The 27,330-nt window shown below is 36.8% G+C and overlaps 1 protein-coding gene across 2 annotated transcripts in view; it reads right to left on the minus strand.

Annotated features, from left to right (window-relative positions):
• LOC112047857 (potassium voltage-gated channel subfamily H member 8-like) overlaps nucleotides 1-26,466 on the minus strand; it is a 137,474-nt gene extending 111,008 nt beyond the window's left edge. For both annotated transcript variants that reach the window (XM_052881786.1, XM_052881785.1), the window contains exon 1: nucleotides 26,324-26,466. The gene's annotated coding sequence lies outside the window, so the exon portion shown is untranslated. The remainder of the gene's footprint in view (nucleotides 1-26,323) is intronic.
• Between the last annotated feature and the right edge of the window lie 864 nt (nucleotides 26,467-27,330).

A 27,330-nucleotide genomic window follows, 5' to 3' on the forward strand; every position in this document is an offset into this window, starting at 1 on the left:
CTTCGAAAATAAAAGTGTAGTACGAATAGTCCATAACTAATTTATTAACTATACAGAAAATTAGTGAAAGTAAAGTTATTGAGGTTGTTGAGGGAGGTTACTCTCTGGATCCACTTAACTGATTTTGAAAATTATTTTAAGAGTAGAAAGCCACGTTATTATTGAATGTCATGAGCTAATATTTTATCCCGTAATATATATCCCGAATAGTTTATCCCCGTATTCCCGCAGGGACGGGAAATAATCGGGTAAAACCGCGAAGCATTGGCTATTCTCAAATATAAAAACAAAGTTTATATTCCAGCGCATTGGGAATTTGCTTTGAGCGATACGAGGTTTTGCATTCAGATTATGTGGTTACAATCTCATACTATTTAGAACTTATATTGCACTAGCGGTAGCCTGCGACTACGTCCGCGTGGAACTCAGTTTTTCACAAATCCAGCGGGAATCATGGATTCTTCCGGGATGAAATGTATTAGTCTAGACTCTAGAGTAAAATCTACTTCTATTCCAAATTTATCAAAATCATTGTAGCTTATGCATGCAAAGTCTCAGACCCTGTTTAAAATTGACGAATTGAAGTTTCATACAAACTTTCATCCCCTATTTTTTCCCCTTGGGGGTAGAATTGATCAAAATCTTTTCTTAGCGGACACCTACGTCATAACATCTACTTGCATGCCAAATATCAGCTCGCCCAGTGGTTTGGGCTGTGCGTTGATAAATCACTCAGAGAGATCACTATGTCAGTCAGTCGGTCAGTTACCTTTGAGTTATATATATTTAGATAGAAAATTGTATTCAAAGTGCGAATTACTATGAAGGTTTCTACTATGACTTATAGATTAAGGTCACGTCACTGGCGTTCTAAGCCAAGACGTGACAAGGACGTGAAACAATCACGAGGGCTAACAAGGTGTTTCCTATAAGCTGCGCAGACACGACTTTGTATACGGATTATCCTCACTTTGCATATAACATGACTTGCTATATTATGTAAACTTAAGATGCATTTATAATACGCTCTTACATATATCGAAGAACCGTGATAGCCTAGCGCAGGGTTTCTCAAAGTGGGGTACGTGAACCCCTAGGGGTTCGCCATTCGAAGCCAGGGGGTTCGCGACAAGATTTACGTAATAGTGGCTTGATAACTGATACCGAATCAGAATTAAAGTTAAAATTGTCCAAAATTACTCCTAACATTGAATCCATTTGCGACAAGAAACAAGCACACCCATCACATTAATATTGCAAAGATATTTCTTTTGGTACTTTATGTGTTAACTTTTATTCAAATAAAAACGTTATTTTCTTCAACAGTCAAATTATTTATTTCCTTTGGAGCGGGGGGGGGGGGGGGGTTTCCCCATTAGTTAGTATGGGGTTCGCTGTCACTTGGAAATTTTAACAGGGGTTCGTGGAGCCGAAATTTTGAGAAACCCTAGCCTAGTGGATATAACTGCCTTCGACGGGGCATGCAATTCAAACTTTTCAGTTGTGTGTATTTTAAGAAATTAAATATCACGTGTATCACGACATAACGATGAAGGAAAAACGTCGTGAGGAAACCTGCGTACCAGAGAATTTTCTTAATTCTCTGCGTGTGTGAAGTCTGCCAATCCGCATTGGGCCAGCGTGGTGGCCTAACCCCTCTCATTGTAAGCAGAGACTCGAGCTTAGCAGTGAGCCAAATATGGGTTGATAATGATGAATATTAAGCAGTATGAATCACTAGCACGTCGAAACTGCGACGAATAAAAATACCTAATTGTCTTAATTTCACTTCGTCGCATAGTAAATAACGAAAGTTTATTGAACAAATATTACCTAAATATTGTCTACAAAGTCGAGTTGTTTGTTCAGGAAGTGCAAAACTATATATACCTACATAAATATATAATGTAAGTAAACATAATTGTGCATGTGTGCGCTCAGTGGAGTAGCTAAATTCAGATCACTTTTTGCGGTGATTTTGTAGGCACGTAACATATCTAACAGTATAAAATCGTTGGTATGAATACATAAGTGGTGTTTTTACAAGGTTAATAAATTAAAAACACACAAACTGTTTCGAGGGAGAACAAAATTTGAATGCAAACATTTTGCGAAGCACTCTGTGGTGAGCACGAAAACTAATTTTATAAAATGTGTGAACATTTTGAAACGTCAGTAAATTTTAATGCTCCGATATAACAATGACGAACTTTAAGCGGGAAATAAAAAAGAAACCAGTTGAATGTCTTCATCATTACTATTATAAATATAAATAATAATATGCTCCAGAACGACTTTTCTACCGACGGCTAATCACAATCACATTAACCATCTACGCAAGAGATATTATAGTGCACAAGTGTGTGCGCAAACACAGGTGCACTATCTCTTCCATTACTACGAAATCCGATGGGACGGCAAACAGACACGACTTGTGAGAGATCAGGCGCAGGACAGACGGCTTTACGTACCTACTCTCCGAGGCACGGGGGTGTACTAACACCGCCAACTTCCCAACTCCAGGCTGCTATTAAGATTTTTCTTGTAAGAAAAATCCCAATAACCTATTTTTTTTTTGGCTTGACCCTAGATTCGAATCCTGGACCTCATTGTCCGTAGCTAAACCAGCTAACCACGGACCATCATAATCACCATGAAAAAAGTCCACATCTGGTACTAGTATATCCAGTAATAGATCATTATAAACCACCCGTGAAGGTTTTACGACCGCTAAAACTGAAACTAAGATGCATGTATTAGCAGGTCTCTACAACCTGTTTAATGTTAAAGTTAAATAAGTACATCTGCTGTAGAATTATGCTATGGAAATTAGATATTCGCAACATTTTTTTGGATGCGAAGACGCTTTGACCGCGAAACCTCTTGGATTGAGACCATAGATTATTATAGCCCAAATTACCCAGTTATTATTATACCGCAAGTTACCCATTTTTTATTGTAGTAAATTGAATTATTATTCATCATCATCATTTCAGCCGATGGACGTCCATTGCAAGACAAGGGACTTCCAAACATCACGATCCTGAGCCGCCTGCATTCAGCGAATACCTGCGACTCGCTTGATGGCGTCAGTCCACCTGGTGGGGGGTCGATAATTTTTTTATTATTAATGATTGAAAAATAAAGATTTAATCGTAAATTTTTGTATAATATTTTATTCTACGGACTATGAACACAGAATATAGAGGAGGTCCATGGTTCGTAAACTTATATACCTTTCTAATGAAACACCATACATTTTTTTATTCAGAGTTGGAGATTAGTTACCAAGCAGCTGACGTAGTCGATGCTAACATTTTTGACGCAAAAACAATTAGATCCCGACGAAACGCGCTAACGATATGCATACCAAACACGTGTAACCAATGATATTAAATACTTTTAGATGTGTTACTAGTGCATTAAAATGAGGCGCTCAAAAGAGGAAATATATACACAACTCAATGTTAGTTGTGGTCAAAAACGAACGTTATTTAAAAAAAAAATACCTAAATATCGTCTACAATGTAGAGTTGTGTGTTCAGGAAGTTTAAAAACTATATATAGATAAATATATAATGGAGTTAAAGACAAAATTGGGCATGTGTGTGCTCAGTGTTGTAGCCTATTATTCGGATCACTTTTTGCGGTGATTTTGTAGGGACGTAACCGATCTATAGTATACAATTATCATTGCGTACAACAACAACGTTAAGTAAATGATCTTCTTATATAGGTAATTGAAATTTGAATAAGCATTACCTCAAAAGGCAGGTAGGCAAAGTTATTACTTATGTTTCTTTATTGCTTAAGAAGAAACCCTGCGATTTGATTTGGACGTATTTGTTTTTTGATAAATTCAATCGTATTTCGAACCTTTTGATTAACTTCCACTCAAATTATACGTTTAATTTGCATGGTCCATTTTTTATCGTTCTTTTTGTACCTTAGGTACGTACAAATAATAATTTAATTTAGGGATCAAGAGTCCCAATTCATTATAAAGGTAGCAATCTCGCGAGTTCGAGTAGGTACTACTAACCCCACTTGACCTCTTCAAGGCTTGCAGAAGCAGAGGGCTACCTGCCTATAGTCTGAGAGATTGTGGATAATTAATTAAGGTGAGTTATACAGTGCTTTGAGATAATTATATCGACTTTCACCTTATCGTAAGAAAGGATTTGTGTATAATTAATTAAGTACTAATAATAAATATGGTGTATAACTACTGAATTGGCATTTTAAAATCACTGAAGAGTTTTTCGTAGGCTCTCCCCAGTAGAATCTGCCTTAGAGTCAACTACAAATAGACATACTTGAGATTTTAAAATTATTTGTAAACTTTGAAACTCGGAGTTTTAATTGAAAGTATATAAAATAATTGATAACAGCGACATTTCTTTGTTCGTCAGAATCGGAAAGTGGCATATATCTTTGATTATTTTTTTATTTGATTAATTTAAAATTAAGACCTGTAGTTCAGTCAAAAATAGAAGAATTTAAAATAGAAGAATAATCCATTATTTTTTTCAATTCTTTAAACCGCTGTATCACGGCAATGGCAATATTTATGAAAAAAATGTAGATACCTACATTTTTTGTAGAAAGTCGGATGATCTACAATTTTTGATTGAACTATTTTTGCTGTATAACACCTTTTAACTAAAAAAAACGCGAATTTTTTTTGGACAAGGGGGATTGACAGGGACTTTTCACAATTCATTTATAATATAGTATTCTGAACATTCATACCAATTAGCTCTATGGCAATTATTGTAATCTTCAAAGTCTTATTTGACTGACTTGTAACTACTACTACGCACCGTTAAGGGCGCCCCATCGCCTCCGTTTATATGTAATACCAACGCCTCTCGGTTACGATTTATAAAATACCTACTTCCTTTTTAAAATAAAACGGTAGCAAACTAGGTACCAATCTACAATAATATATAAATATTATAATAAATTATATTCTACACAATTTTTTTATCACATTGGAATCACACATTCCTTAAATCCTAGTACTTAAATAATATTCTTATTTGTAATCGCACAAGATTAATTCTGCTCACCGTGTATTTTTCATTGTAAATGACTGTACTCAGATTTATAAAAGCTTCAAATCTGAATATTATTCGTAAAACATTCCTATTCTTAAGCTCGTTACGATTGGTTAGGGTTCCACAGCTACAAAGTAACGGTAAAACTTATCCATTTGTCAACGCCCTTTTGGGAGTGAGGTGTCGACTAGCTAAAGGACTTGAATTTTTTAATATTTTTTAATAATGTTACTTCTTTGTTGTTATAAACATCACACTAATATTATTACAGAAACGTAAATTAGTAAGTGTGTGTGTATGTTTGATACTCCTTCACGCCGCAACTACTAAGCCGATTTTGCTAAAATTTGGAATATTTCCTGAAACAGCACAGTTACATTCATTCTGGAAAAATTGGATTTATGAAAAACAAAATTTTACGAGAAACGACGACTAGGTATAAATATAAGAAAAAGTAAATAAGTGATGGAAAAATGATTCCAATTTTTCCGATTTACTTATGGAAAGTGGAAGGAACCATCATAGCGCGAGTCTGTAATTCACTTGGCTGGTTTCCTTTTAAATCTGCCCTACCTTCAGAGATATCATTTTTTTAAACAGAGCATAAAACATTTTTTTAATACTCTTTGACAATTGGCGGCTTTAGACATGTTATTGTAAGACCGTTTTTGTCCCACGGGATGGAATGGTATTAGCTGCGGCTTTATCTCTTTGATATGAATATTCTTGACACTCTATCCCAGCTCAAATAAATAATATTTTACGAATACTCGCGAATTCGGGAATTATTTACGTGACCACAGAACATATATAACATATAATATAACAGCATTATCAGAACTAATACCTCCTTTATAAGTACCTAACTATGGCTGTACTTGTGAGGTTGTAGGTGATAATCTCTGGATATACAGAGCCGATTTTAAAAATTCTATTACCAATTGAAAACCACGTTGTTTGCGAGTGTCATAGGATATGTATTATCCCCATATTCCCACTGGAACGGGAACTACGCAGGTAAAACCGCGGGACATCTGATAGTTGAATACAAAAATTCCGTTACGCTGTCCTGCCTATTATTATTCTTAGGCGCTGCGACATAATGTGCTGAATAGATCAAAAGGTGCAATTACGAAAACCTTAACGGCAATTTAATTTTTGTGCCTTTTGGTGTGGATACTTTGTGGCCGTAGGGACCGGAGGCTCAAACTTTCAAAAAGGTTATCGAGTCTAACGAAGACCACAGACCCGGCGGCTACATTGGTTAACCTTCCAATAGGTTTAACCCTTTGCCAGACACTGTTTAATATAACTTTTCTTATGATTGTCTAACAAAGGATTGCCAAGACGCTAAGTGTAAGTACGGTACATGATTTCTCATACATACGATGGATGTTTTAAGATTTGGACCTGTGTTACCTCCTGCGTTTTAAAGTCATCATGATTTAAACTTTATAGTTGGAGATTTTAGCTACCTAAGTAGGAGAATTGGTTAACTAACTTTATTAAAATGACGAAGATATACCACATTGTTGGAATTCCAACTGCATTTTTTTTACTTTGTGATGTTTACTTCAGATCCTAATGATATTTAATAAGTCTTATTAGCTCAACGGTAAAGGGGCTAGACTTATCACCGAGGGTTGTTGGTACGATCCCCGCCCGCTGGACTATTCCCCGACTATTGGTCTTATTTAAAAAAAATACTTAATCTGTTGGTTTAACTTGGTCCCCAAACCACAATCTGTAATACAACCAATTTTCCTACTTCGAGAAATGTTTTACTAAGAATATCGGTGACCCAAAGCCACAAACGCTTACCGTTTTTTAAAGCAAAGCAGTTAAAAACAGTAACAGTAAGTTAAAATCGTAGTATAATATGTTCCCTCCAATTAGTCAGAATATTAATTAGAAACAATAGTTATCGAACCCATGATCTCTTGAAGGAGCCCAGACCACCCAGACTCATTATCGTGGAGCTATATATATTAATACTTAGGTACGACTTACGAGTATAAATCAAATCAAATCAAATAGTGCCAAGCCAGTGGCGTGTTAATTAAAGTCGTTTCTGAATGAACCACGGGAAAGAACTTACACAAACTTCATACTTACTAATCAAAACTCATTTATATTATTACTAGCAGACGCCCGCGACTTCGTCCACGTGGAATTTAGTTTTTCAAAAATCATGTGTTAATCCATGCTATAATATATCTCAATACCAAATTTCAGCTACTTCGGTTAAGTAGTCGAGGCGTGAAAGAGTAACAAACATTCCTATAATTAAAATCATCACTTTTCGCAAATCTCGGGTAACCATGGATTTTTCGGGATAAAAAGTAGCCTATGTGTTAATCCAGAGTAAAATCCATTTCCATTCTAAATTTTAGCCAAATCGCTTCAGTAGTAGCGGCGTTAAAGAGTAACAAACATCAAAACATACATCCAAACATCCATACAAACTTTCGTGTTTATAATATTAGTAGGATAGGATAGCCATAGGAGCAGTGATAGCCCAGTGGATATGACCTCTGCCTCCGATTCCGGAGGGTGTGGTTTCGAATCCAGTCCGGGGCATGCACCTCCAACTTTTCAGTTGTGTGCATTTTAAGAAATTAAATATCACGTGTCTCAATCGGTGAAGGAAAACGTCGTGAGGAAACCTGCATACCAGAGAATTATCTTCATTCTCTGCGTGTGTGAAGTCTACCAATCCGCATTTGGCCAGCGTGGTGGACTATTGGCCTAACCCCTCTCATTCTGAGAGGAGACTCGAGCTCAGCAGTGAGCCGAATGGGTTGATGACGAGGATAGGATAGGATAGGATATATGTGTGTAGATATATTACCAAAGTACTTATATTTGTAAACTTATAGCGTAGTATTTGTTCAGTTTGAGGGCAGGAGATCGAGCCGCTGTAGAAGGAAATCAAAACACGCCAGACGAGAGTACACATGTAGGTACGATGCACTACAGCTGCCGATCGATCAAGCCCCGGCCAACCGGACCCGGTTACGGTAAACTAAAGGTGATATATTTTAAACTAACATTTATTTTACAGTTCAACTATCGCCAATTGCATCCATCTATGTTTATACAACCTATTTTTTATTTATTTGCGAACCATTCGGTTGCAATTGTGCATGCGTTGCTAATTAAAGATTTGATGTCTAACTTCGGTTAATGTAATGTATATGGGCTATATAGTATAATAGAAGTAATTTATTTCTTTTTTTTTTATTCTTTACAAGTTAGCCCTTGACCTCACCTGATGGTAAGTGATGATGCAATCTAAGGTGGAAGCGGGCTAACTTGTTAGTAGTAGGATGAAACCCCACACTCCTTCGGTACGTACAGAGGTACGTCTTTGTAGGGTGGAACCACGGCCGAAGCCTCCCACCAGCCAGACCTGGACCAATTAACAAAAACCTCAATTGGCCCAGCCGGAGATTGAACCCAGGACTTCCGTCTTGTAAATCCACCACGCATACCACTGCGCCACGGAGGTCGTCAAAACTAAAAATTAGCTGATCTATTTGTTAACTAGTCCGATTTCATAAAATGAATGCCACATTTGACTTTAATGGGTTTCCGTTGAACAATATATCATACATCTCAAATTTCATAAAGTTAGGAATATTTTATCGTTTGATACATTAATCTTTTCGCAAAAGGTTAACAATGGAACACCAACATTTTTCTTTCAGTCACCGGGGAAATTTAATTTTAATTTTACCAACCACGGCACGGATTATAAAAGCATAAGCTTGAACCCATATAAAAATTTAATAAAAGCAGTTCGCATTTTTTTATTTCATTCTTAACCACCTTAAATCGAGATAAGTATCTACTAATACGAGTAGGTAACTTCGGAATGTGTAAATAAAATTTGTAATTAAACTCTAATAAAAAAATATGGATGTAAAGTCACAGTTGTAACTGGTGACACTAAGCCCTCATTCGCACGAGATCTTATTTAACGTTAAAAAAGCGTTCAAATATGCAGTTAAATCAAGGTCAATTTCTAACGCCCAAAAATTTAAAATGCAAAACTGCTCGAAAAAATGCGTCGTGTTTTAAAAACGTTATAGTGCGATATATGGTCACACGACAGCGTTTTTAAAACATTGTGAATGCATTTGTTGTATTTAAAAGTTTGACGTCCATTAAAAAAGCGTCCAAAAATTGTGTGAAGTTAAATGAAGGTCTACTTCGAACGTTCAAAATTGGACTGCTCGAAAAAAGCGTCGTGTTTTAAAAACGCTGTTGTGTCAACATATACTCGTACTTGGGATTTGTTATAATATTTAAACGTTTTTTTAACGTCCGTTAAAAAAGCTAAATTAAATAAACCCTTAATTTTAAACAATTATTGTTTAAAATTCCCAAAGTTTTACCTCACACCTTAACACTATCTATGAATGAATGCAAGATGCTATTTTTATTCGCTTTTCAATGCGACATCACGTTTCACGTTAGAATACAAACACTACACAAGAAACATTATGTGAAAGTGTAGAGCCATTTAAAAATTTAAAATAGGTACACATTTTGTTACAAGGCGAAGTCTGAAGTAGCTTTAGTATATTGTCTGCAGTCTAGACACTTCGTAAGTAGTTCGAGAACAGGTGTAGAGGAAAATCAAACCGCGATAGCTTAAAGCTTTAGAGAGGGGACACGTGATCGGGAACGATGCACTGGGCGATCGATTTAGCTCCCCGTGTAAATGATTTTCCGGACTGTCGATCGCGTCTTGACTACACCTATTTCTTACACATTGGTTTATTTTTGACACCTGACGTAAAAATAGAGGTGTTGTAAATTTGACGTATCTGTCTGTGTATCTGTGTTTGTGGCGTCGTAGCTTCTTAACGAACAGACTGTATATAGTGTTTTTTTTGTTTGTGTTTGAAGTTGAAGTGATTGAGACATTTTTTTATTTCTGACATTAATGTTATTACAATCACACCTTCTTTTAAAATTGCCTATGTTTTTATGTACATATACTAAATTCTCATATATATATTGACTATGCACAGTCATTACTTTAATTTCTTTAAATTTTCCTCTTAACGACTCCCTAGGCCCCATTTTATATATCGCACGAATAGCTCTCTAAGGAAGGACGTGAAGCTATAAGTGATGAAGATCTGATAACCCAAATCAAAGACTTTTTTATTATGATGAGAAGAATTTCTTAAAGTCATTGTTTTAACTAAATTCATGACTGTCAGGGAATTTTTGAAAATTTATTTTAACCTGTGTGTCAACTTTTATTTCGAATTTTATCTTTAGAAATTAGTAATATTCCCCATAACCTCTACCCAAGTTTTTTTTGTTTAAAAAAAAGAAGACAATTAGCCATATCTTTATATAATATCAATATTTCCATTCCCCTCCAACTAGTCGGGAAAGACTGTATTAAAAGTGGGTATGACAATAGACCAACTGGGTGGGGACCGAACCACCATCCCTCGGTATTGAGTCCGACCGTTTTCCCGTTGAGCTATTGAGGCTCTAAAGCTCTAGCTTATAGCTAGTGCCAGGATTGTCTATGGCAATTGCTACTAACCGCAGACACAAAAGCCAAGGCACAAGTCAGTGGAATAATAATGCAGTTTAATAAGTATGTTATACATTTATACCCAAAATAAACAGCACCTTTGAGGTACTGTTCATAAGTGCGAAATAAACATGGGAAAGCGGAAAAGCTCACTAAAGGCTAGAGTGGGTGTGCTGAGAGTGTAAGACAATTATCTTGAGATTCGCCGTGCGAGTGCTGAGTCCAACGTACGGCAGCGAGAAAAGCTCCAGAAAAAAATGGTCTATACAGTTTTAAATCCATTGATAGATAGATAGAAAAGCATTGAATCAAAAACGGCTATAACATAACAGAAATGTATTCTATGCACTCAAAGAGCTTGCCAATACCGTATCGAATTCATCTCCATTCAACTTTATAGCCCTCTTTATTCACCTTCCTCACATAAGATATAGGGATAATATAATCGCTTAATGGTGTAGAAAGTATTCGAGATACTCGTAGCTATAATATCCGCCATTGTACAGGATGTTAGGAAATCATCAACAAAAATCGGAACCTTTATACTTCTATAGGCACTCCTAAGTACAAAACATCTTACACAAGTTTGACATTTTGTGAAATAATTTTCTTGATTTTGGAAGACTGATCGTCATCAGGTCAAAGGTCAATGAACTCTTTAATCCTTTCCATTCTTCCTACTACTACAACTGAACCACACCGCTTTTATAGCACATTATTTCGACGGCCTCCGTGGCGCAGTGGTATGCGCAGTGAACTTACAAGACGGAGGTCCTGGGTTCGATCCACGGCTGGGCTGATTAAGGTTTTCTTAATTGGTCCAGGTCTGGCTGGTGGGAGGCATCGGCCGTGGCTAGTTACCACCCTACCGACAAAGACGTACCGCCAAGCGATTTAGCGTTCCGGTACGATGTCGTGTAGAAACCGAAAGGGGTGTGGATTGTCATCCTACTCCTAACAAGTTAGCCCGCTTCCATCTTAGATTGCATCATCACTTACCATCAGGTGAGATTATAGTCAAGGGCTAACTTGTAAAGAATAAAAAAAAATACATTCGTGAGATCGGTTTTGACTTGGTCGGTGTCAGTGCATTAGTGCATCTGACACACGCTTTTGTCTCATGAATATAGTTACAGTAAATATATACTATACTATAACAATATTCATGAACCAAAAGTCAGTCAGGTATTTATTTCAATACTCGATACTTGGAATTTCCCTTTCACGTGGAAACTTAGGGCAAATAAAAAAGTTCAAGAACTGTACCCGGACCACGAACAAACTTTATTAGTTTCATTGAAAACAAGTCTTCTGGCAGTTTCAAACTAATAACGTCATCATTTCAATTCAAAAGTTCAGTTGAAAAAATATATAATGTCTGCTTTTCTATCTCTAAGAGTGATGAAGCTAAGACTGGACATTGTCAACATCGTAAAATTGTATACACTCGACTCTTTATAACCCGTTTATAACACTTTTGCATAAAACCTTGACCGCTTTGAATCTTTTACAAAGAAATGGATTGGTAGGAAGTAGTAACAGAAGTAAGTATAAGAAGGATTGACTGAGATCGAAATCCCGCCGACCGATTAAAAAAAAATTCGCTATTTTATTTATGTGTCGCGAAGCTGAAGTGGCAATGGATGGGGCACATAGTTCGAAGAGCCGGTGGACGTTGGGGTCCCAGGGTGCTGGAATGGCGACCCCGCACTACAAAGCGCAGTGTTGGTCGACTCCCCACCAGGTGGACTGACGACATCAAGCGAGTCGCAGGTGTTCGCTGGATGCAGATGGCTCAGTATCGTGATGTTTGGAAGTCCCTACAAAAGGCCTATATCCTGCAGTGGACGTCCATCGGCTGACATGATGATGATGATGATGAATTTTCTCCGATTAGTTGGAAAGACTGATTAGGAGTGAGTTGAATAGTAGTCGAACGATCAAGGATCGAATACATGACTTATGTTGAATCCGGTAATTTTACCGCAAAGTTTTAGGCTTATTGATAGGAGATATTTTTCATATTTGGAATGCGGAAGTATCTCTGTTTATCGGTTACATTTCACGCCTAAACTGCTAACATATAAATTTGGCACCAAAATAGCGCGCTTCCTGGAAGCTAGCGAACTCTCACTGGTTTTTAGATAATTTTAGAAGAGTTAAATTAAAGTGAATTAGTATCTTGAACTTCAGTATAATAGATTTACTTCTAATAATCGCAATACGAGTACTACAACTAAAAAAATCGATAGTCAAATGTTCCTTTAAGCAACGACATTTTATAACAACAACATTGCCTATATGTTGTGTTTTTAAAGAATCATCATTCATCATTTTATGAACCTCTGAATAGCTCACTGCTGAGTTCGAGTCTCCTCTCAGAATGAGAGGGGTTAGGCCAATAGTCCACCACGCTGGCCCAATGCGGATTGGCAGACTTCACGCACGCAGAAAATTAAGAAAATTCTCTGGTATGCAGATTTCCTCACGATGTTTTTCCTTCGCCGTTTAAGACAGGTGATATTTAATTGTTTAAAATGCATACAACTGAAAAGTTGGATATGCATAACCCACACCTTCCGGAATCGGAGGCAGAGGTCATATCCACTGGGCTCTGTAAAGAATGTTTGCCAATATCTTTTAAATAGGATTGTGTACGACGATAGACCAGCGGGCGAGATCGAACCACTAACCCTCGGTTCCGGAGTCCGGCTCCTTTACGACTGAGCTATTGAGGAATTTAGGTCTACGAGTACATTTTAGTTGTCTTTAAGTTCTCTGATCACCGTTTTATATACTCGTAATATGGGCGTATATATCTCTGGAGATATAAATTCTTGTCATTTGACGTCAAACCGCCTTCATCTTTTTACCACCGCACCGCAAGACATCGGGTAGGTTCAACCCTATGTTGTAAATTTCCAGGACTCGTACAAAACGTTTTGCGTTTCAATTACTAGTAGGTAGACGTCTCACGGTTCCACCGTGTGGTTCCCGTTCCCACAGGAATACGGAGATATTAGCCTATAGTCTTCCTTAATAAATGGGCTATGTAACATTGATAGAATTTTTCAAATCGGACCAGAAGTTCCTAAGATAAGCGCGTTCAATCAAGCAAACAAACAAATTCTTCAGTTTTATATATTAGTATAGAGTATAGAAGTATTCTGGTCGTAATCGCGATACTATTTTCGTGTTGTTTTAGTATTTTTAAATCCAAGGTCATATAACGTGTTCAACTGTGACTAATGTACATATCGATCGTACTCGTAGATAGCAGATAAAGATAATGGACAAAATATATCCGATAACTTCAGCTCTGTAATAACAAGGATTGTACAGAGTGGATTCCGCAACGATTGTGGAGAAGTGCGAAAAGAACTGGCTTCTAAATTCAATCCATATTTAAGCAGACTTCAATTGGTTTTAAAACTTTACATTTCATTACAGCTGTACTGTTTATTCTATTTTTGCATTTCATCTTACTTTTTTTCTCTCATGTATTTTTTTCTCCTTTTTTTTAAATTTTAACAATGTTAATATACATACAAAATATACAAAACACTATTAAAACCCTCCCGCTGAGGGACATTTGAGTGCCCAAGCAACCGGAAGTCAGGGCTCCAGAATGAGGAACCTCCTGACAATACGCGCCATCTCAAGAATTATTATTACTACTATTTACTTCTTTATTACCATCTATGAAGCCATCCACACCATCTAGGTAGTTAATATTTAATTGAATTGTAGAATGTTTATATCGATAGCATCTTAAAACGTAGACATGTGGCAATATGTACCTACTTAAACCTTACAAATTACACTAAGTATTATGTAGGTAGTAGAAGTATAGGTAGTTTATTAAAAGTAAAGTAACGTATAGGTAGTATCGTCGTCATCAACCCATATTCGGCTCACTGCTGAGCTCGAGTCTCCTCTCAGAATGAGAGGGGTTAGGCCAATAGTCCACCACGCTATCCAAATGCGGATTGGCAGATTTCACACACGCAGAGAATTAAGATAATTCTCGGGTATGCAGGTTTCCTCACGATGTTTTCCTTCACCGATTGAGACAAGTGATATTTAATTTCTTAAAATGCACACAACTGAAAAGTTGGAGGTGCATGCCCCGGACCGGATTCGAACCCACACCCTCCGGAATCGGAGGCAGAGGTCATATCCACTGGGCTATCACAGCTCTATACTAGTTACTAGCTCTATACTAGTATAGTTTACTTCTAGTATACTATAGGTAGTATACTAGAAGTAAACTAACGTATTGGTAGTATACTAGAAGTAAACTAACGTATCCGTAAATAGTAACGTAAATAGTGTAGACACATAGGTATGTATACCCAATAGCCATCACTGGCAAGAACGTCTGTATCACTGTCTATATTGCGTCGTTAACACGCTAAAAGACAGCGATGTTAATGCCCCTGGAGCAATCTTAACATTGTGATTATGATTATGATACTTATATAAAATCAGAAGATTATTTCTTTTTATTCTTTACAAGTTGACCCTTGATCGCACCTGATGGTAAGTGATGATGCAATCTAAGATGGAAGCGGGCTAACTTGATAGGAGTAGCATGAAATCTACGCTAAATCGCTTGGCAATATGTTTTATCGGTGGGGTGGTAACTAGTCACGGCCGAAGCCTCCCACCAACCAGACCTGGATCGTTAAAAAAGCCTCAATCAGCCCAGACGAGGATCGAACCCAGGACCTCCTTATAAAACCATTGCGCCATGAATGCCGTAAAAATTGATTAATATAAAAGTGATTATTGAATTTGAAAGCATTTTAGTTACCTACAAGTAGATTTTTTGACGACCTCTCAGGTTGTGTGTTGTACTGTTGTCGTGGTTCTACAGAGAGAACCTGGGTTCGATTCCCAGCTGCTCGGGTCCGAATATGTTTTCACGCTTTCTTAATTGGTATTCTAAATGGGTCTGGTGGTAGGCATCGGCCGTGGCTAGTTTCCACCCAAACGGCAAAGACGTACCGCCAAGCGATTTATCATTCCGGTACGATGGTTTTAGGAAACGCAGATGGTGAGGCGACATCACCGGCAAGACTAGTAGAAATCAATTTAAGTAAGTACACATGTCATTACTTCAGCTTCCTACTATATTCGAAGAGCCGATGGGCGTTAAGGTCCCAAGGTGCTGCAATGGCGACCCCGCACTAGAAAGCGCAGTGTTGGTCGACCCCCCACCAAGTGGATTGACGAAATCAAGCGAATCGCAGAGATTCGCTCGATGCAGGTAGCTCAGGATCGTGATGTTTGGAAGTCCTATCGGCCTATGTCCTCCATAGGACGTCCATCGGCTGACTTGATGATGATAATTATGATGATCAGTGGCGTGCACACCATAGATGCAAAAATGCCCTGCCTACCCTAAAAACTCATTACGAACCAGTATTGCGATAGGGATTTTCCACTTTGTACCCTATGGTGAATACCCTAGTTAAAAACCCTGTGCACGCCACTGATGATGATGATATGTTATTACTATAATGGGTAAAAATAATGAACTCCCAAGTTTATGTACAATCATTGTCATCATATGTGATTGCAGTCAAGTATTACCTACTTGTCTAAAAAACTATATCCGCTTACTCATCCGATTACCGCATGGATTACGTTATTTGATGAGTAATATCAAACAATATCATCTGCGCCTCGAAATTTAAAATCTGTGCTAATGTTTTAATTTGATTTACATACTTATTAGTATAATTACTATAATTGGGTATATTTTTATTAGCGGACGCCCGCGAGTTCGACTGCGTGAAATTCAATTTTTCCAAGGAACCAAGGAATAAAAAACCAGAACTAGAACCAAGGAACCAGGTATAAAAAGTATCCTATAAATTGCTCGATAACCACCTCTATTTTCCAGTGAAAATCCTATCTCTGGAACGGCTGAGCCGATTTTAATGGAACTTTCGCTAGAAAATAAAGGAGGTTATGAAGCAACATATAGTATTACAAAATCCTCGATTGCGGATGGTATTTACATTCATTATTTATGTTTTGTGGAGAGGAGCTATCAGGGTTAGTATAAATAAGAGGGTATTTGATAACTTGAGCTCAGTTGTTTGTAAGACAGCGTGGACACAGTCACGCTGCCAGTCGCAGATCAAAGGGGATCCCTTAGAATGCATAAACATTCAACTTCCCTATCTGACATGTTCTCCATGCCCACACTAAGCAATTTATGATCAATAATTAAGTACAACAGAAAACATTATCAATAATTACAAGATAAACATTATTGCACAGAATCACTAACGATCCGAGACTTGGTCGCAGAATATGGGCCTTATTAGTGTTGTTCGACTCCCCACTAAGTAGACCGAGGATATCAAGCAGGTTTCAGGGAGCCGCTGGATGCTGGCGGCTCGAGATCGTTGTGCATGCGAGAGGCCTATTTCCAGCAGTGGAAGTCTATCGGCTGATAAGATAAGGGGATTCCTTAAGCCTACTCCCAAGTTCACAAGTCTTGGGTCCTGCTGGTCGTGTTTCCTCTACCACAACATAATGGTACAATCACTGTTGCTGTTCACATCACACAGGTTACTTTTCTTCCCAAAAGTTCATGGTTCCCACGGGATTTGTGAAAAGCAGAATTTCACGCGTACGAAATCGTGGTCGTCCAAAATCCGTTAATCGAAAAAAAGAAAACAAGATAATATAGGAGTTGCTGAATTGGGTTCGATCAACTGGATATGTTTGTATTTTAAACGTTAACTAGAAATCCACCGCTAGACACAAATTGGACGTATTGAAGCGGCTTTCATTTCTGGCTTGATTCAATATTATGATTTCCTTTATTGTCTAAGAGCCAGTGATGAGCAGACCGTTGTTAATTTATAAAGCTTATAGTGTGTCTATGTTATTACCATAAGTATGCATGTCATCATTATCAACCCGTATTCGGCTAACTGCTGAGCTCGATGCTCCACTCAGAATGAGAGAAGTTAGGCCAATAGTCCACCACGTTGGCCCAATGCGGATCGGAAAACTTCACACACGCAGAGAATTAAGAAAATTCTCAGGTATGCAGGTTTCCTCACGATGTTTCATTCCTTCCTTTCCTTCACCGTTTGAGACACGGGATATTTAATTTCTTAAAATGCTTACTTACTTACTACTTTTAAGTACGCATGGATGGGGTTTAAAATTTCGGCCGCGTGGCGCAGTGGGCAGTGACCCTGCTTCCTGCATCCACGGCCGTGGATTCGATTTCCACAACTGGGAAATATTCGTCTGATGAGTGTGGGTGTTTTCCAGTGTCTGGAATTTTTACATTGTATAAGTGTTTATATGTAGTTATAAATGTACTAGCGGACGCCCGCGACTTCGTCCGCGTAAATTTCGATGTCAACTTTACTACTACCCCTACCCTACCCTACCCCTACCCTACCACTACCCCAACCCTACCCAACCCCTTCATCTACCCTACCCCCTACCCTAACCTACCATACCCTACCCCCACTCTACCCTACCCTACCCCAAACCTACTCCTACCCTACCCCTACCTTACCTACACCCTACCCCCATCCTACCCCTACCCTCCCCGTACCCTATCCCTTTCCTACACCTATCCCACCCGTACCCCTATCTCACGCCTACACTACCCCTACCCTACCGCTTCCCTATCCTACCCGTACCTCTACCCTACCACTACCCTACCTCTACCCCTACCCTACCACTACCCTAAACCCGGCCCTAAACCTACCCTACCCCTACACTACCCCTACGCTTCCCTACCCGTACCCTACCCTACCCTGTAACTTCTCTATCTTACTCCTACCCTTAGCAAAATCGTTCCAGTCCTTCGAGAGTGGTGGTATGACCAAGAGAAATAGAGACTTCTATGCTAATAATATAAAGAGGTAAAGTTCGTGTGGTTGTAGGAGGTAATCTCTGGATCTACTGGACCGATTTGGAAAATTGTTTTACCAATAGAAAGCTACGTTATTTGCGAGTGTCATAGGCTATGTTTGATCGCCATATTCACACGGGAACGGGAACTACGTAAATGAAAGCGCCGGGCGTCATATAGCGGAAATTCTGCGTCTTAGAAATTTTGTATTATCTCCGAAACTATTTAAGTAATTAACATACTGTATAGGGCAAATCTTATCTCCATAATATCCTTGTGATTATTAAATAATTTATTTTAATAAGGATTAAAGTTTAGTTGTATAAATAATGACGTAAACCTAAGTGTATAAAATAAATAATTTTTAAAACACAAAAGGTACTATATCTGCTAATATATAGAAGATAGATATATGGTGTCGCGGACTTTTTAGTAGAACTTTTAAAGATACATAAAGTCTCCATACATTAATTTCAATTTTACACAATAGTTAAGGCAGCGCATGCGAATAAGTCTGTTTAAGAGGATTTTCAGTCCGACCTGTATGACCAAAACTGTGATAACTCGGCTAATATATATGATACCAATATAAAATATAGCCTATAGCACTCCCCGATAATGTAGCATTCTACTGGTGAAAGAATTTTTAAAATCGGACCAGTAGTTCCGAAGATTACCCCATTTAAAAAATGTGACAAACTTACAAACTTACAAACTTTACCTCTTTATAATATTAGTATAGATGAAAAAATCCACTATCTTAGTACCTACAAGTATAACATACTCTATACGCTTACTTTGAGGCTAAGTTGTGTGTGTATTGTGTAAGTATAGGCCTTAAAAAAAAGTTTGCACCACCATAGTTTTGGGAAGTAGCAGGTAACACAGGTCTACTCAGGACTTGACTTCTCATTATTATCCCAACGAGAATTCATACTATATACTTGGATAAATTGTATTTGGACCTTAGTTAAATTAGAAAAAGTTCCAAAGTCCCCTTCTACAGTAAGAACATGGTCTGACAAACTTATGGCTTTTATAAAACGAAGAATGACCTTCTTCTCTGGCCTTCGCTGGCTCTTGCTCTAAGTCTATAACAACAGTCAGATTGAATATCTACCTGTTTGTTTTACAATTCAAGCTCTCTAGAGATAATACGAGTATGTCACGAGAAAATAATAAACATTTTAAAAGAATCGTCAACCCGTTGGAACTTATTATACAACTGTATGCATTGATATTTAAATACCTTTATGCATATTAAGTACCTATATTATAGCAAAGTCACCGACATAGCTCAAGGAGTCGCCAGCTGAAGTGGCAATGGGCAGGGCACAGTTCGAGCCGATGGACTTTGGGTCCCTAAGTGCTGGAATGGCGAACGCAGTGTTGGTCGACCCCCCACTAGGTGAACTGACAACATCAAGCAAGTCGCAGGGATTCACTAGATGCAGAAGGTTTAGGATAGTGATGCTTGGGAGTCCCTATAAAAGGCCTATGTCCTGCAGTGGACGTCCATCGGCTGACATGATGATGGATCGTGTCGCACACGTGTAGGTCACTTTCCCGTGGATTTGTGGATAGAATATAGCCTATGTTGCTCACTAATAATGTAGCCTCCCAGTGGTAAAAAATAAAAATCGGTCTAGTACTTTCAAAAATCGGTCTAGGAACCTATTGAGAACAAACAAACAAAAACAAATCTTACCTCTTTATAATATTATTTAATTACCGCTTACCGCTTTGAAAAGCGGTCGTTTGTGACTTTCGGCATGTTTTTCGGAAAACTATTCTAAAACGATAAGACGAATTTTCCCCACGTTTTCAATAAAAACTACCTTAAAATACCTATTTTCAAATAAATATTTCAAATAAAATGTGATGTGCACAATGGTCTTTAGAGTTTTACTACAATATATTTTGTAAATCGACATGAAAACTGCGAAGAAATCTCGGAAAAACCAAACGCGCCGATCAAACACACTTATCATGTCATAAAAATGCACAGTTTGTTTATTTAGGTTTAAAGACTTTATTAGCTCAGACACATTGTTCAAGTCTTGACGAGATAAACATTTTAGGTATATCTGCATTATAAATCTGAATATTTTAACATATTTTGTACTAACCGACGCACCGCGGTTTCACCCGCGTAGTTCCCGTTCCCGTAAGAATACAGGGATAAAATATAGCCTGTGACACTCACAAATAACGTAGCTTTAGTAGTAAAAGGACTTTCAAAATCGATTCAGTGGATCCAGAAATTACCCCTTATAACACAAACTTTCTCTTTAAAATATTAGTAAAGATTGTTAAATTTACAAGAAAAGTACAAAGACTTAATTAATTAAAGATTTGGTACTATATGTATCTTTTATAAACAGGTATATAATATTATGATTATACATTGCACAAAATATTCCTCCTACTAATATTATAAATGCAAAAGTTTGTATAGATATTTGGATGTTTGTTACTCTTTAACGCCGCAACTACTGAACCGATTTGGCTGAAAGTTGGAATGGAAATAGATTTTACTCTGGATTATCACATAGACTACTTTTTATCCCGAAAAAATCCTTGGATTCATGAGATTTACGAAAACAGTATAATTTTGATGGTATGAGTGTTTGTTACTCTTTCACGCCTCGGCTACTGAACCGAATCGCCTGAAATTTAAAGTAGAGTTAGATTATTATATATAGTCTGGATTTACACATACGCTACTTTTTATCCCGAAATCCATGGATCCCGAGGGATATGTGAAAAAGTAAATTTTACGCAGACGAAGTCGCGTGCGTCCGCTAGTATATACAGTTCGCATGGAATACAAAAATCAAATATCTAAGTAATATGTTTCGAGTATTTTCCTTGAAAAGGTGGATTCGTAGAAACTTTTATCCCCGGTTCTTCTTCCTGCAAGTTTTATTTTGTGACAAAGAGAGAAGCCGTTACTTTCACATTTATATTTTTTGCGTGGATTTGTTGGATTTGGCTAACTAACTTTTGCCCACGGATTCGTTTGCATGTCAGTAGGCTAACTTATTATTTTAAGTAGGTACCTATTGCGGTTTTCATCATATCGTGATATGAGGAAGGTGGAATTAAATAGGGATGACGACAGTTTTTATAAATTAAGAGTATGCTAATAGAAAAGCATTTTGTAAAAACAGGGTATCTGCGATCATTACTTTCGAAGCTACAGGGATTTAAAGGGTCAGATTTGCGGCGTTGCCACGGATCCCTGAAACACACCCCATACAAAATGGTACGAATTAATGACGTCGTAGGTACATAGTGATCATTAGATTTGTATGGGCGTTCAAACAAAATTACTAATATCTTTGTTATTAGTGCGTTTATGTTTATAGTTCAAAGATTAAAAAATGTAACGTTATATGTAAGGAAGCTAAAACTGAACTTTCATCTAATTACGATAAAAGATTTTTTATAGATTTTGAAGTTTTATAATCTTATTTATTTTGCAAATATCTAGACAATCTTTGCTTTTTATGTATAAATAAGTTAACATTGACCTTATTTACCCGAATGTATCCAATATATTCAAACCTAGTCATCATCCCCATTGTATTCGTATTTAAAGTTTAATAAAATATGCCGTGGATCGGGGTTTCCAAGCGGTCCACTAATACCTACCAGCTATCTGAGGAATTACGTACGTATCGGACGCATCGCATCAAACGGATTTTAGTAGGTATTCTATGTATAGAAATTCGTTCAAGTGCGTCCACCTATCCGCATTGTACGGATTGCATCGAACGGATTTTATTTACCGCAAAATTAAGAATCCGTTTGATCCGTTTGCGGATCAGTAGACGCCTGCCACAACGCGGAAAGTTGCTTTATGATAAAAAAGGAAATTGCGAGCCACGATAAAGCGCTTACTTACCGAATCATCCATAGTTCAATAGAGATTTAGATCAGTCAAAGTAGGTAATTATTAGAAAACGTCAGCAAAGCAAATTGTGAAATCAATGAGTAAAATAATTAGGTTATATTGAAAATTTCAAAATTGTGTGGTGTTATAACACTAAAGTCACTGAATTTATGTTGACTTATGTAATGTGTAACAAAAATAAATATTTACCCTGCGACAACAATGCAGCCCGCTGTTTATTACCATATTATGCTAAACTGCTAACTGGAAGAATAATTATTTGATGAAATAGTCAATGATATTTTATACTATAGATATGTTATGTGCCTACAAAAACACTGCAAAAAGTGATCCGAATTTAGCTACTCCACTGAGCGCAATAAGTACCTAAGTAAACACAAAATTGTGTATTTTTACACATACATTTACATTATATATTTATGTACCGTACCTATATATACACTTCCTGAACACACAACTCAACATTGTAGATTATATTTAGGTATTACTTGTTTAAATAACTTTTGTTGTTTAAAAAGCGACATTTGTCCGCCTCAGTTTTGATGCGCTAGTGCCCTATTTCTAGTATAGAATATCGTTGGATATACAACGATTTAATGTAACGTAAGATTTTTCTTCACTCTAAAAAATGCTTTATATGTCGCTATAAAGAGTTAACACTGAGTTACATATTATTCCGATAAAATTAAAAGCTCTAGCACTATGTCTTCGAATAACAGGTGCATGGCACTATAATCTATAAAAAGTTCTTAACTTGGATACCATACAAGATGATGTTCTGATATAGGGGATGTTTTTCCAACTTTTCCACTTTGTATCAACTGGGTCATCTGCTTGTTACGTCAACTATCAAATTAAAAAAAAAACACAAAGATGAAGCTAATCTATACTACCTACATATACCTCGTACTACAAATGCGAAAATAAGTTCATCTGTCTGTTACCTTTTCACGACTAAACTATTTTAACCTAACCGATTTGGATAAGATTTGGTACAGACATAAATAGGATCTTGGAACAGAACATAGGCTACTTATTAGTAGTATACCAGAAAATAATTAGCTCCCGCTGGATTTGCAAAAATCATAATTTTACGTAAACAGGCGGGCTGACGATTAATCTATACTAATATTATAAGAGTTTTTTGTTTGTATGTTCGAACGCGCTAATCTCTGGAACTACTGGTCCGATTTGAAAAATTCTGTCAGTGTTAGATAGCCCATTTATCGAGGAAGGCTTTAGGCTATATATTATCTCCGTATTCTTACGTTAACGGGAACCACGCGAGTGAAACCGCGCGGCGTCAGCTAGTAACAAATAAGTTGAAACCACTGCCTATCGCAATTCGCAGCCAACCTAAATAGATATAGGTACACGGTTCGGTGAAGGGACATCACCGAAATTGGGCGGATTTCATTTCGCCGGCCAACAAAAGAAAATCTAATATTATTTTAGAGTATATCTCTGACCGTTGTTATAAAAAGTATTAACATATAAAATGTTTAGAAAGAAAAATAATCTTCCAATGAATAGAAATACATATTTTTTTCTTACAAAAAAAATATTTCTATCCAAAAGTTATAGGTAGGTATGTCAGAAAACAAACGTTTTCTTTTAAATAAACTTACCTACAGAAATAGTTGGAATCAAAACACTAAAAGGATATTTTAACTTGCTCCTTTAGTAAACTTTCTCTTATTTACATAGGTTCGTTCATTTTCTTTATTTCTATTCATTAAAATAGAGCTCGTTTATACCGCTATTTTAGTTTTATTAAATGGAAAAATATTATTAGGTACCATCTTGTCAGGGGCGTAGCTACCGCCGTATTAAAGATACGGGGCCTGTGTAGTTCGGGGGCCTATAGTTACGTGTGAAAGCAAAAAATAGTAAAATGTAGGTAATCCACAATCTCTTTTTTTTCATAGTTAAGCGTACGCCCAAAAGTTGGAAACATCCTAGATAGGCTAAGTCACTGTCATCAATACCGTCTTTACCATGAGGGCACACGCGGCCCGTGTCCAGGGCCCCCATTTTCAGGGGCCGCGAAAGACTGACAATATCAATATCCTTCAAAATGTTGACTTGATTTTGGTCAACAGAAATGCCAAAAGAAACCGTTATCGTAATCGTAACCCTGCAGCATTCTAAGACCATTAATGACATACTTTATCATAATGTATCTGATTACCTATATTAAATCATCATACTTAGTAAAAAAAAATTGGATAATTCGCTTTATTTACTTTCCAAAAGGGCCCCAAATTCTCGTGTACCCAAGGGCCCCAGCTTAGTCAAAAATGGCGGTGCCTGACATATTTACTTTAGAATAGATTTTTTTGTTTATTTTGTGTGAATTCTTAACCCTTCATTTGGGCCCCAAAATAATTTTGATACAGGGCCCTTCCAAGGAACGCTACGCCACTGCATCTTGTAGCAATGTAAGAAATATGAAATGCATTTTTTAATGATTGCAGTTGCTACGTTGACCTATCTTATATAAAACATAATTTTCTCCAAGCCACGAGCTTTCAGTTTTATACTGAAATACAGTTGAAAAGGAAATGCAGTAGCTAAAGAATGTAGGGCTATGAAAACATTCTTAAGAAAACTTTGTAAACAATTAAATCGGGTTTAAGGGTTCCGTACACCTAAATGGAAAACCGGAAAACTTGTCAGGTCTTTGGAATTTGTCCATATCTTAATATACATACATGTACATGCGAAAGGTCATCAGGAAATCTCGAACTACTTGACATCTAAAGATAAAATTTGGCAGAGAGGTAGTATTTAAGGAGGTCTAAGGGCGGACGAAGTCTCTGTATATTTGCAAAATCTGTCTGAAGGCCACAAATCAAAGACTGATTTCAGATACATAAGGAGGAGCTACTTGAAAAAAATAATGGTAACTTGTTCTGAGTTTGACAGTGAATGAAAACATAATAATTAGGTACTTATGTACTTATAGTTTATATGGATAATAACTTCCATAACGTAACGTCTAGTTAAACGTAACAAAAACTTTCTCGTCTCATTGTCGTATTTTTTAAATAACTATACCTATATAAAAGTTCGACGTAAGCGATGGTATTTGTTATATATACGTCTAATATTAATTTACTTCGTAATTTAACTGAAAGGCTGGTGTTTTAATACATGACCTAATATTTAATACGCCGTATTTTATTTGCATTAAACAGATTTGATAGACAAATAATATTTACAATTAAGAATTAAAAATTGAAAAAAATATCCAACGGGAATTTTGTACGGGACCCTTTCTTGAGACGATATTTTATGCTCTACACATGTTTTCCTTCAAAGTGCTACCGCTCTAAATACTTCAAAAGATATACTATTCTCATATAATCAAACTCATGAGAGCGGTTCGCCTGAAAAACTTTTAATCGCTTTTGCTTCACGAGTAGACATAAATTGACATGGTGGTAAATATAAACGTCTTCTTTGTATCCGTTTAAATATTTAACAGTTTTATAATATAAAAGCTAACGCCCCGCATAGTTCCCGTTCCTGTGACACTCACAAATAACGTGACTTTCTAGGGGTAATAGAATTTTCAAAATCTATTCCATAGTTTCAAATATTAGAATACCAGAAACTTTTATTCTTTATAACAACATTGTTACACATTAAAGCTTCAGAAACTTTTTTTAATTTAAAAACAGAATTGTAAAATAAATGACAGATATTATTAAATTAAAATTAAATTAATAAATCCAATTAAGTTGTAACAGTAAAAGATTTTTAAAAAATAAAATTATTAAAAAAAAAAAACTACATACGAAAACAAATCAATCTGGAACAATCCAACACGGAACAACATAATCACAGCACGCGGCAATTAAAAAAAAAATTACCTTAGCAAAAAATCCAGAACAAAGTTACAGATCGAGCGAACACTACACGCACACAACGCGTAAACTTTTCGTGTACATGATTATTTTATCACAAAGGTTTTGCACGTGCGTAATCGAGAACGCGGACGTTCGTACGGCGTATTCATCCGACGCGGGGAGTCAGACTGGCTGCGGCTGCCCGGAGCATGGCTGTCGGGGGCGCAACAGATACGCCACAGGTTTCCCGGGCCACCCTCCCCCTCCCCCCGACCCCCTGCTCCCTATACGCCAATTTACATCCTCATTATCGTCTCCAGAGTCAGCATCTAAGCGGAGTAACGATTCGCGACTCCGAAGCGCTTAGTTCAAACTTTTGATTTACACTAATCATTATCAGTCGAAATTCTTATCAATTATATCACGTTATCGATGATACAAGTGTCCCTATCGTTGCATTTTATGCCTTACGCCTGAATGCATTCAGCAATAATCTAATTTATAAATACACTAGCGGATGCCGCGCGGTTTCAAAGTCAAACACGTTGTTCGCGTCCCTGAAATATACGGGAATAAAATATAGCCTATGTTCATCAGGAATAATGTAGGATTCTGGTGAAAGAATTTTTCAAATCGAACCAGTAGTTTCAGAGCCTATTTAATTCAAAGAAACAATCAAATATTTCCTCTTTGTAATAGTTATTAGTAGGAATTTATAGAAGTATAGATTAATAATAATCTGATTCCATGAATAAATTCCTTATTACAAATCAAAATTGTTTGTTTAGAGACCAGTTTATTTATAGAATATTCTGATTTAAGCAAATATGCATGAGAAAATCTGAAAGGAAATGAGAGCTTAATTACAATATTGTTTATCCTATACTAATAATAAATTATAATTAAACTTTTAGTATACAAGCCTGAAACATTTCTAAAGTATACTTTTGAACATACTTACTTACTTACTAATATTATAAATGTGAAAGTATGTGTATCTGTCTGTCTGTTTGTTTGTTCATCTTTCACGG

This window comes from Bicyclus anynana, chromosome 5 (genome assembly GCF_947172395.1).
Source record: "Bicyclus anynana chromosome 5, ilBicAnyn1.1, whole genome shotgun sequence".
NCBI lineage: Eukaryota > Metazoa > Arthropoda > Insecta > Lepidoptera > Nymphalidae > Bicyclus > Bicyclus anynana.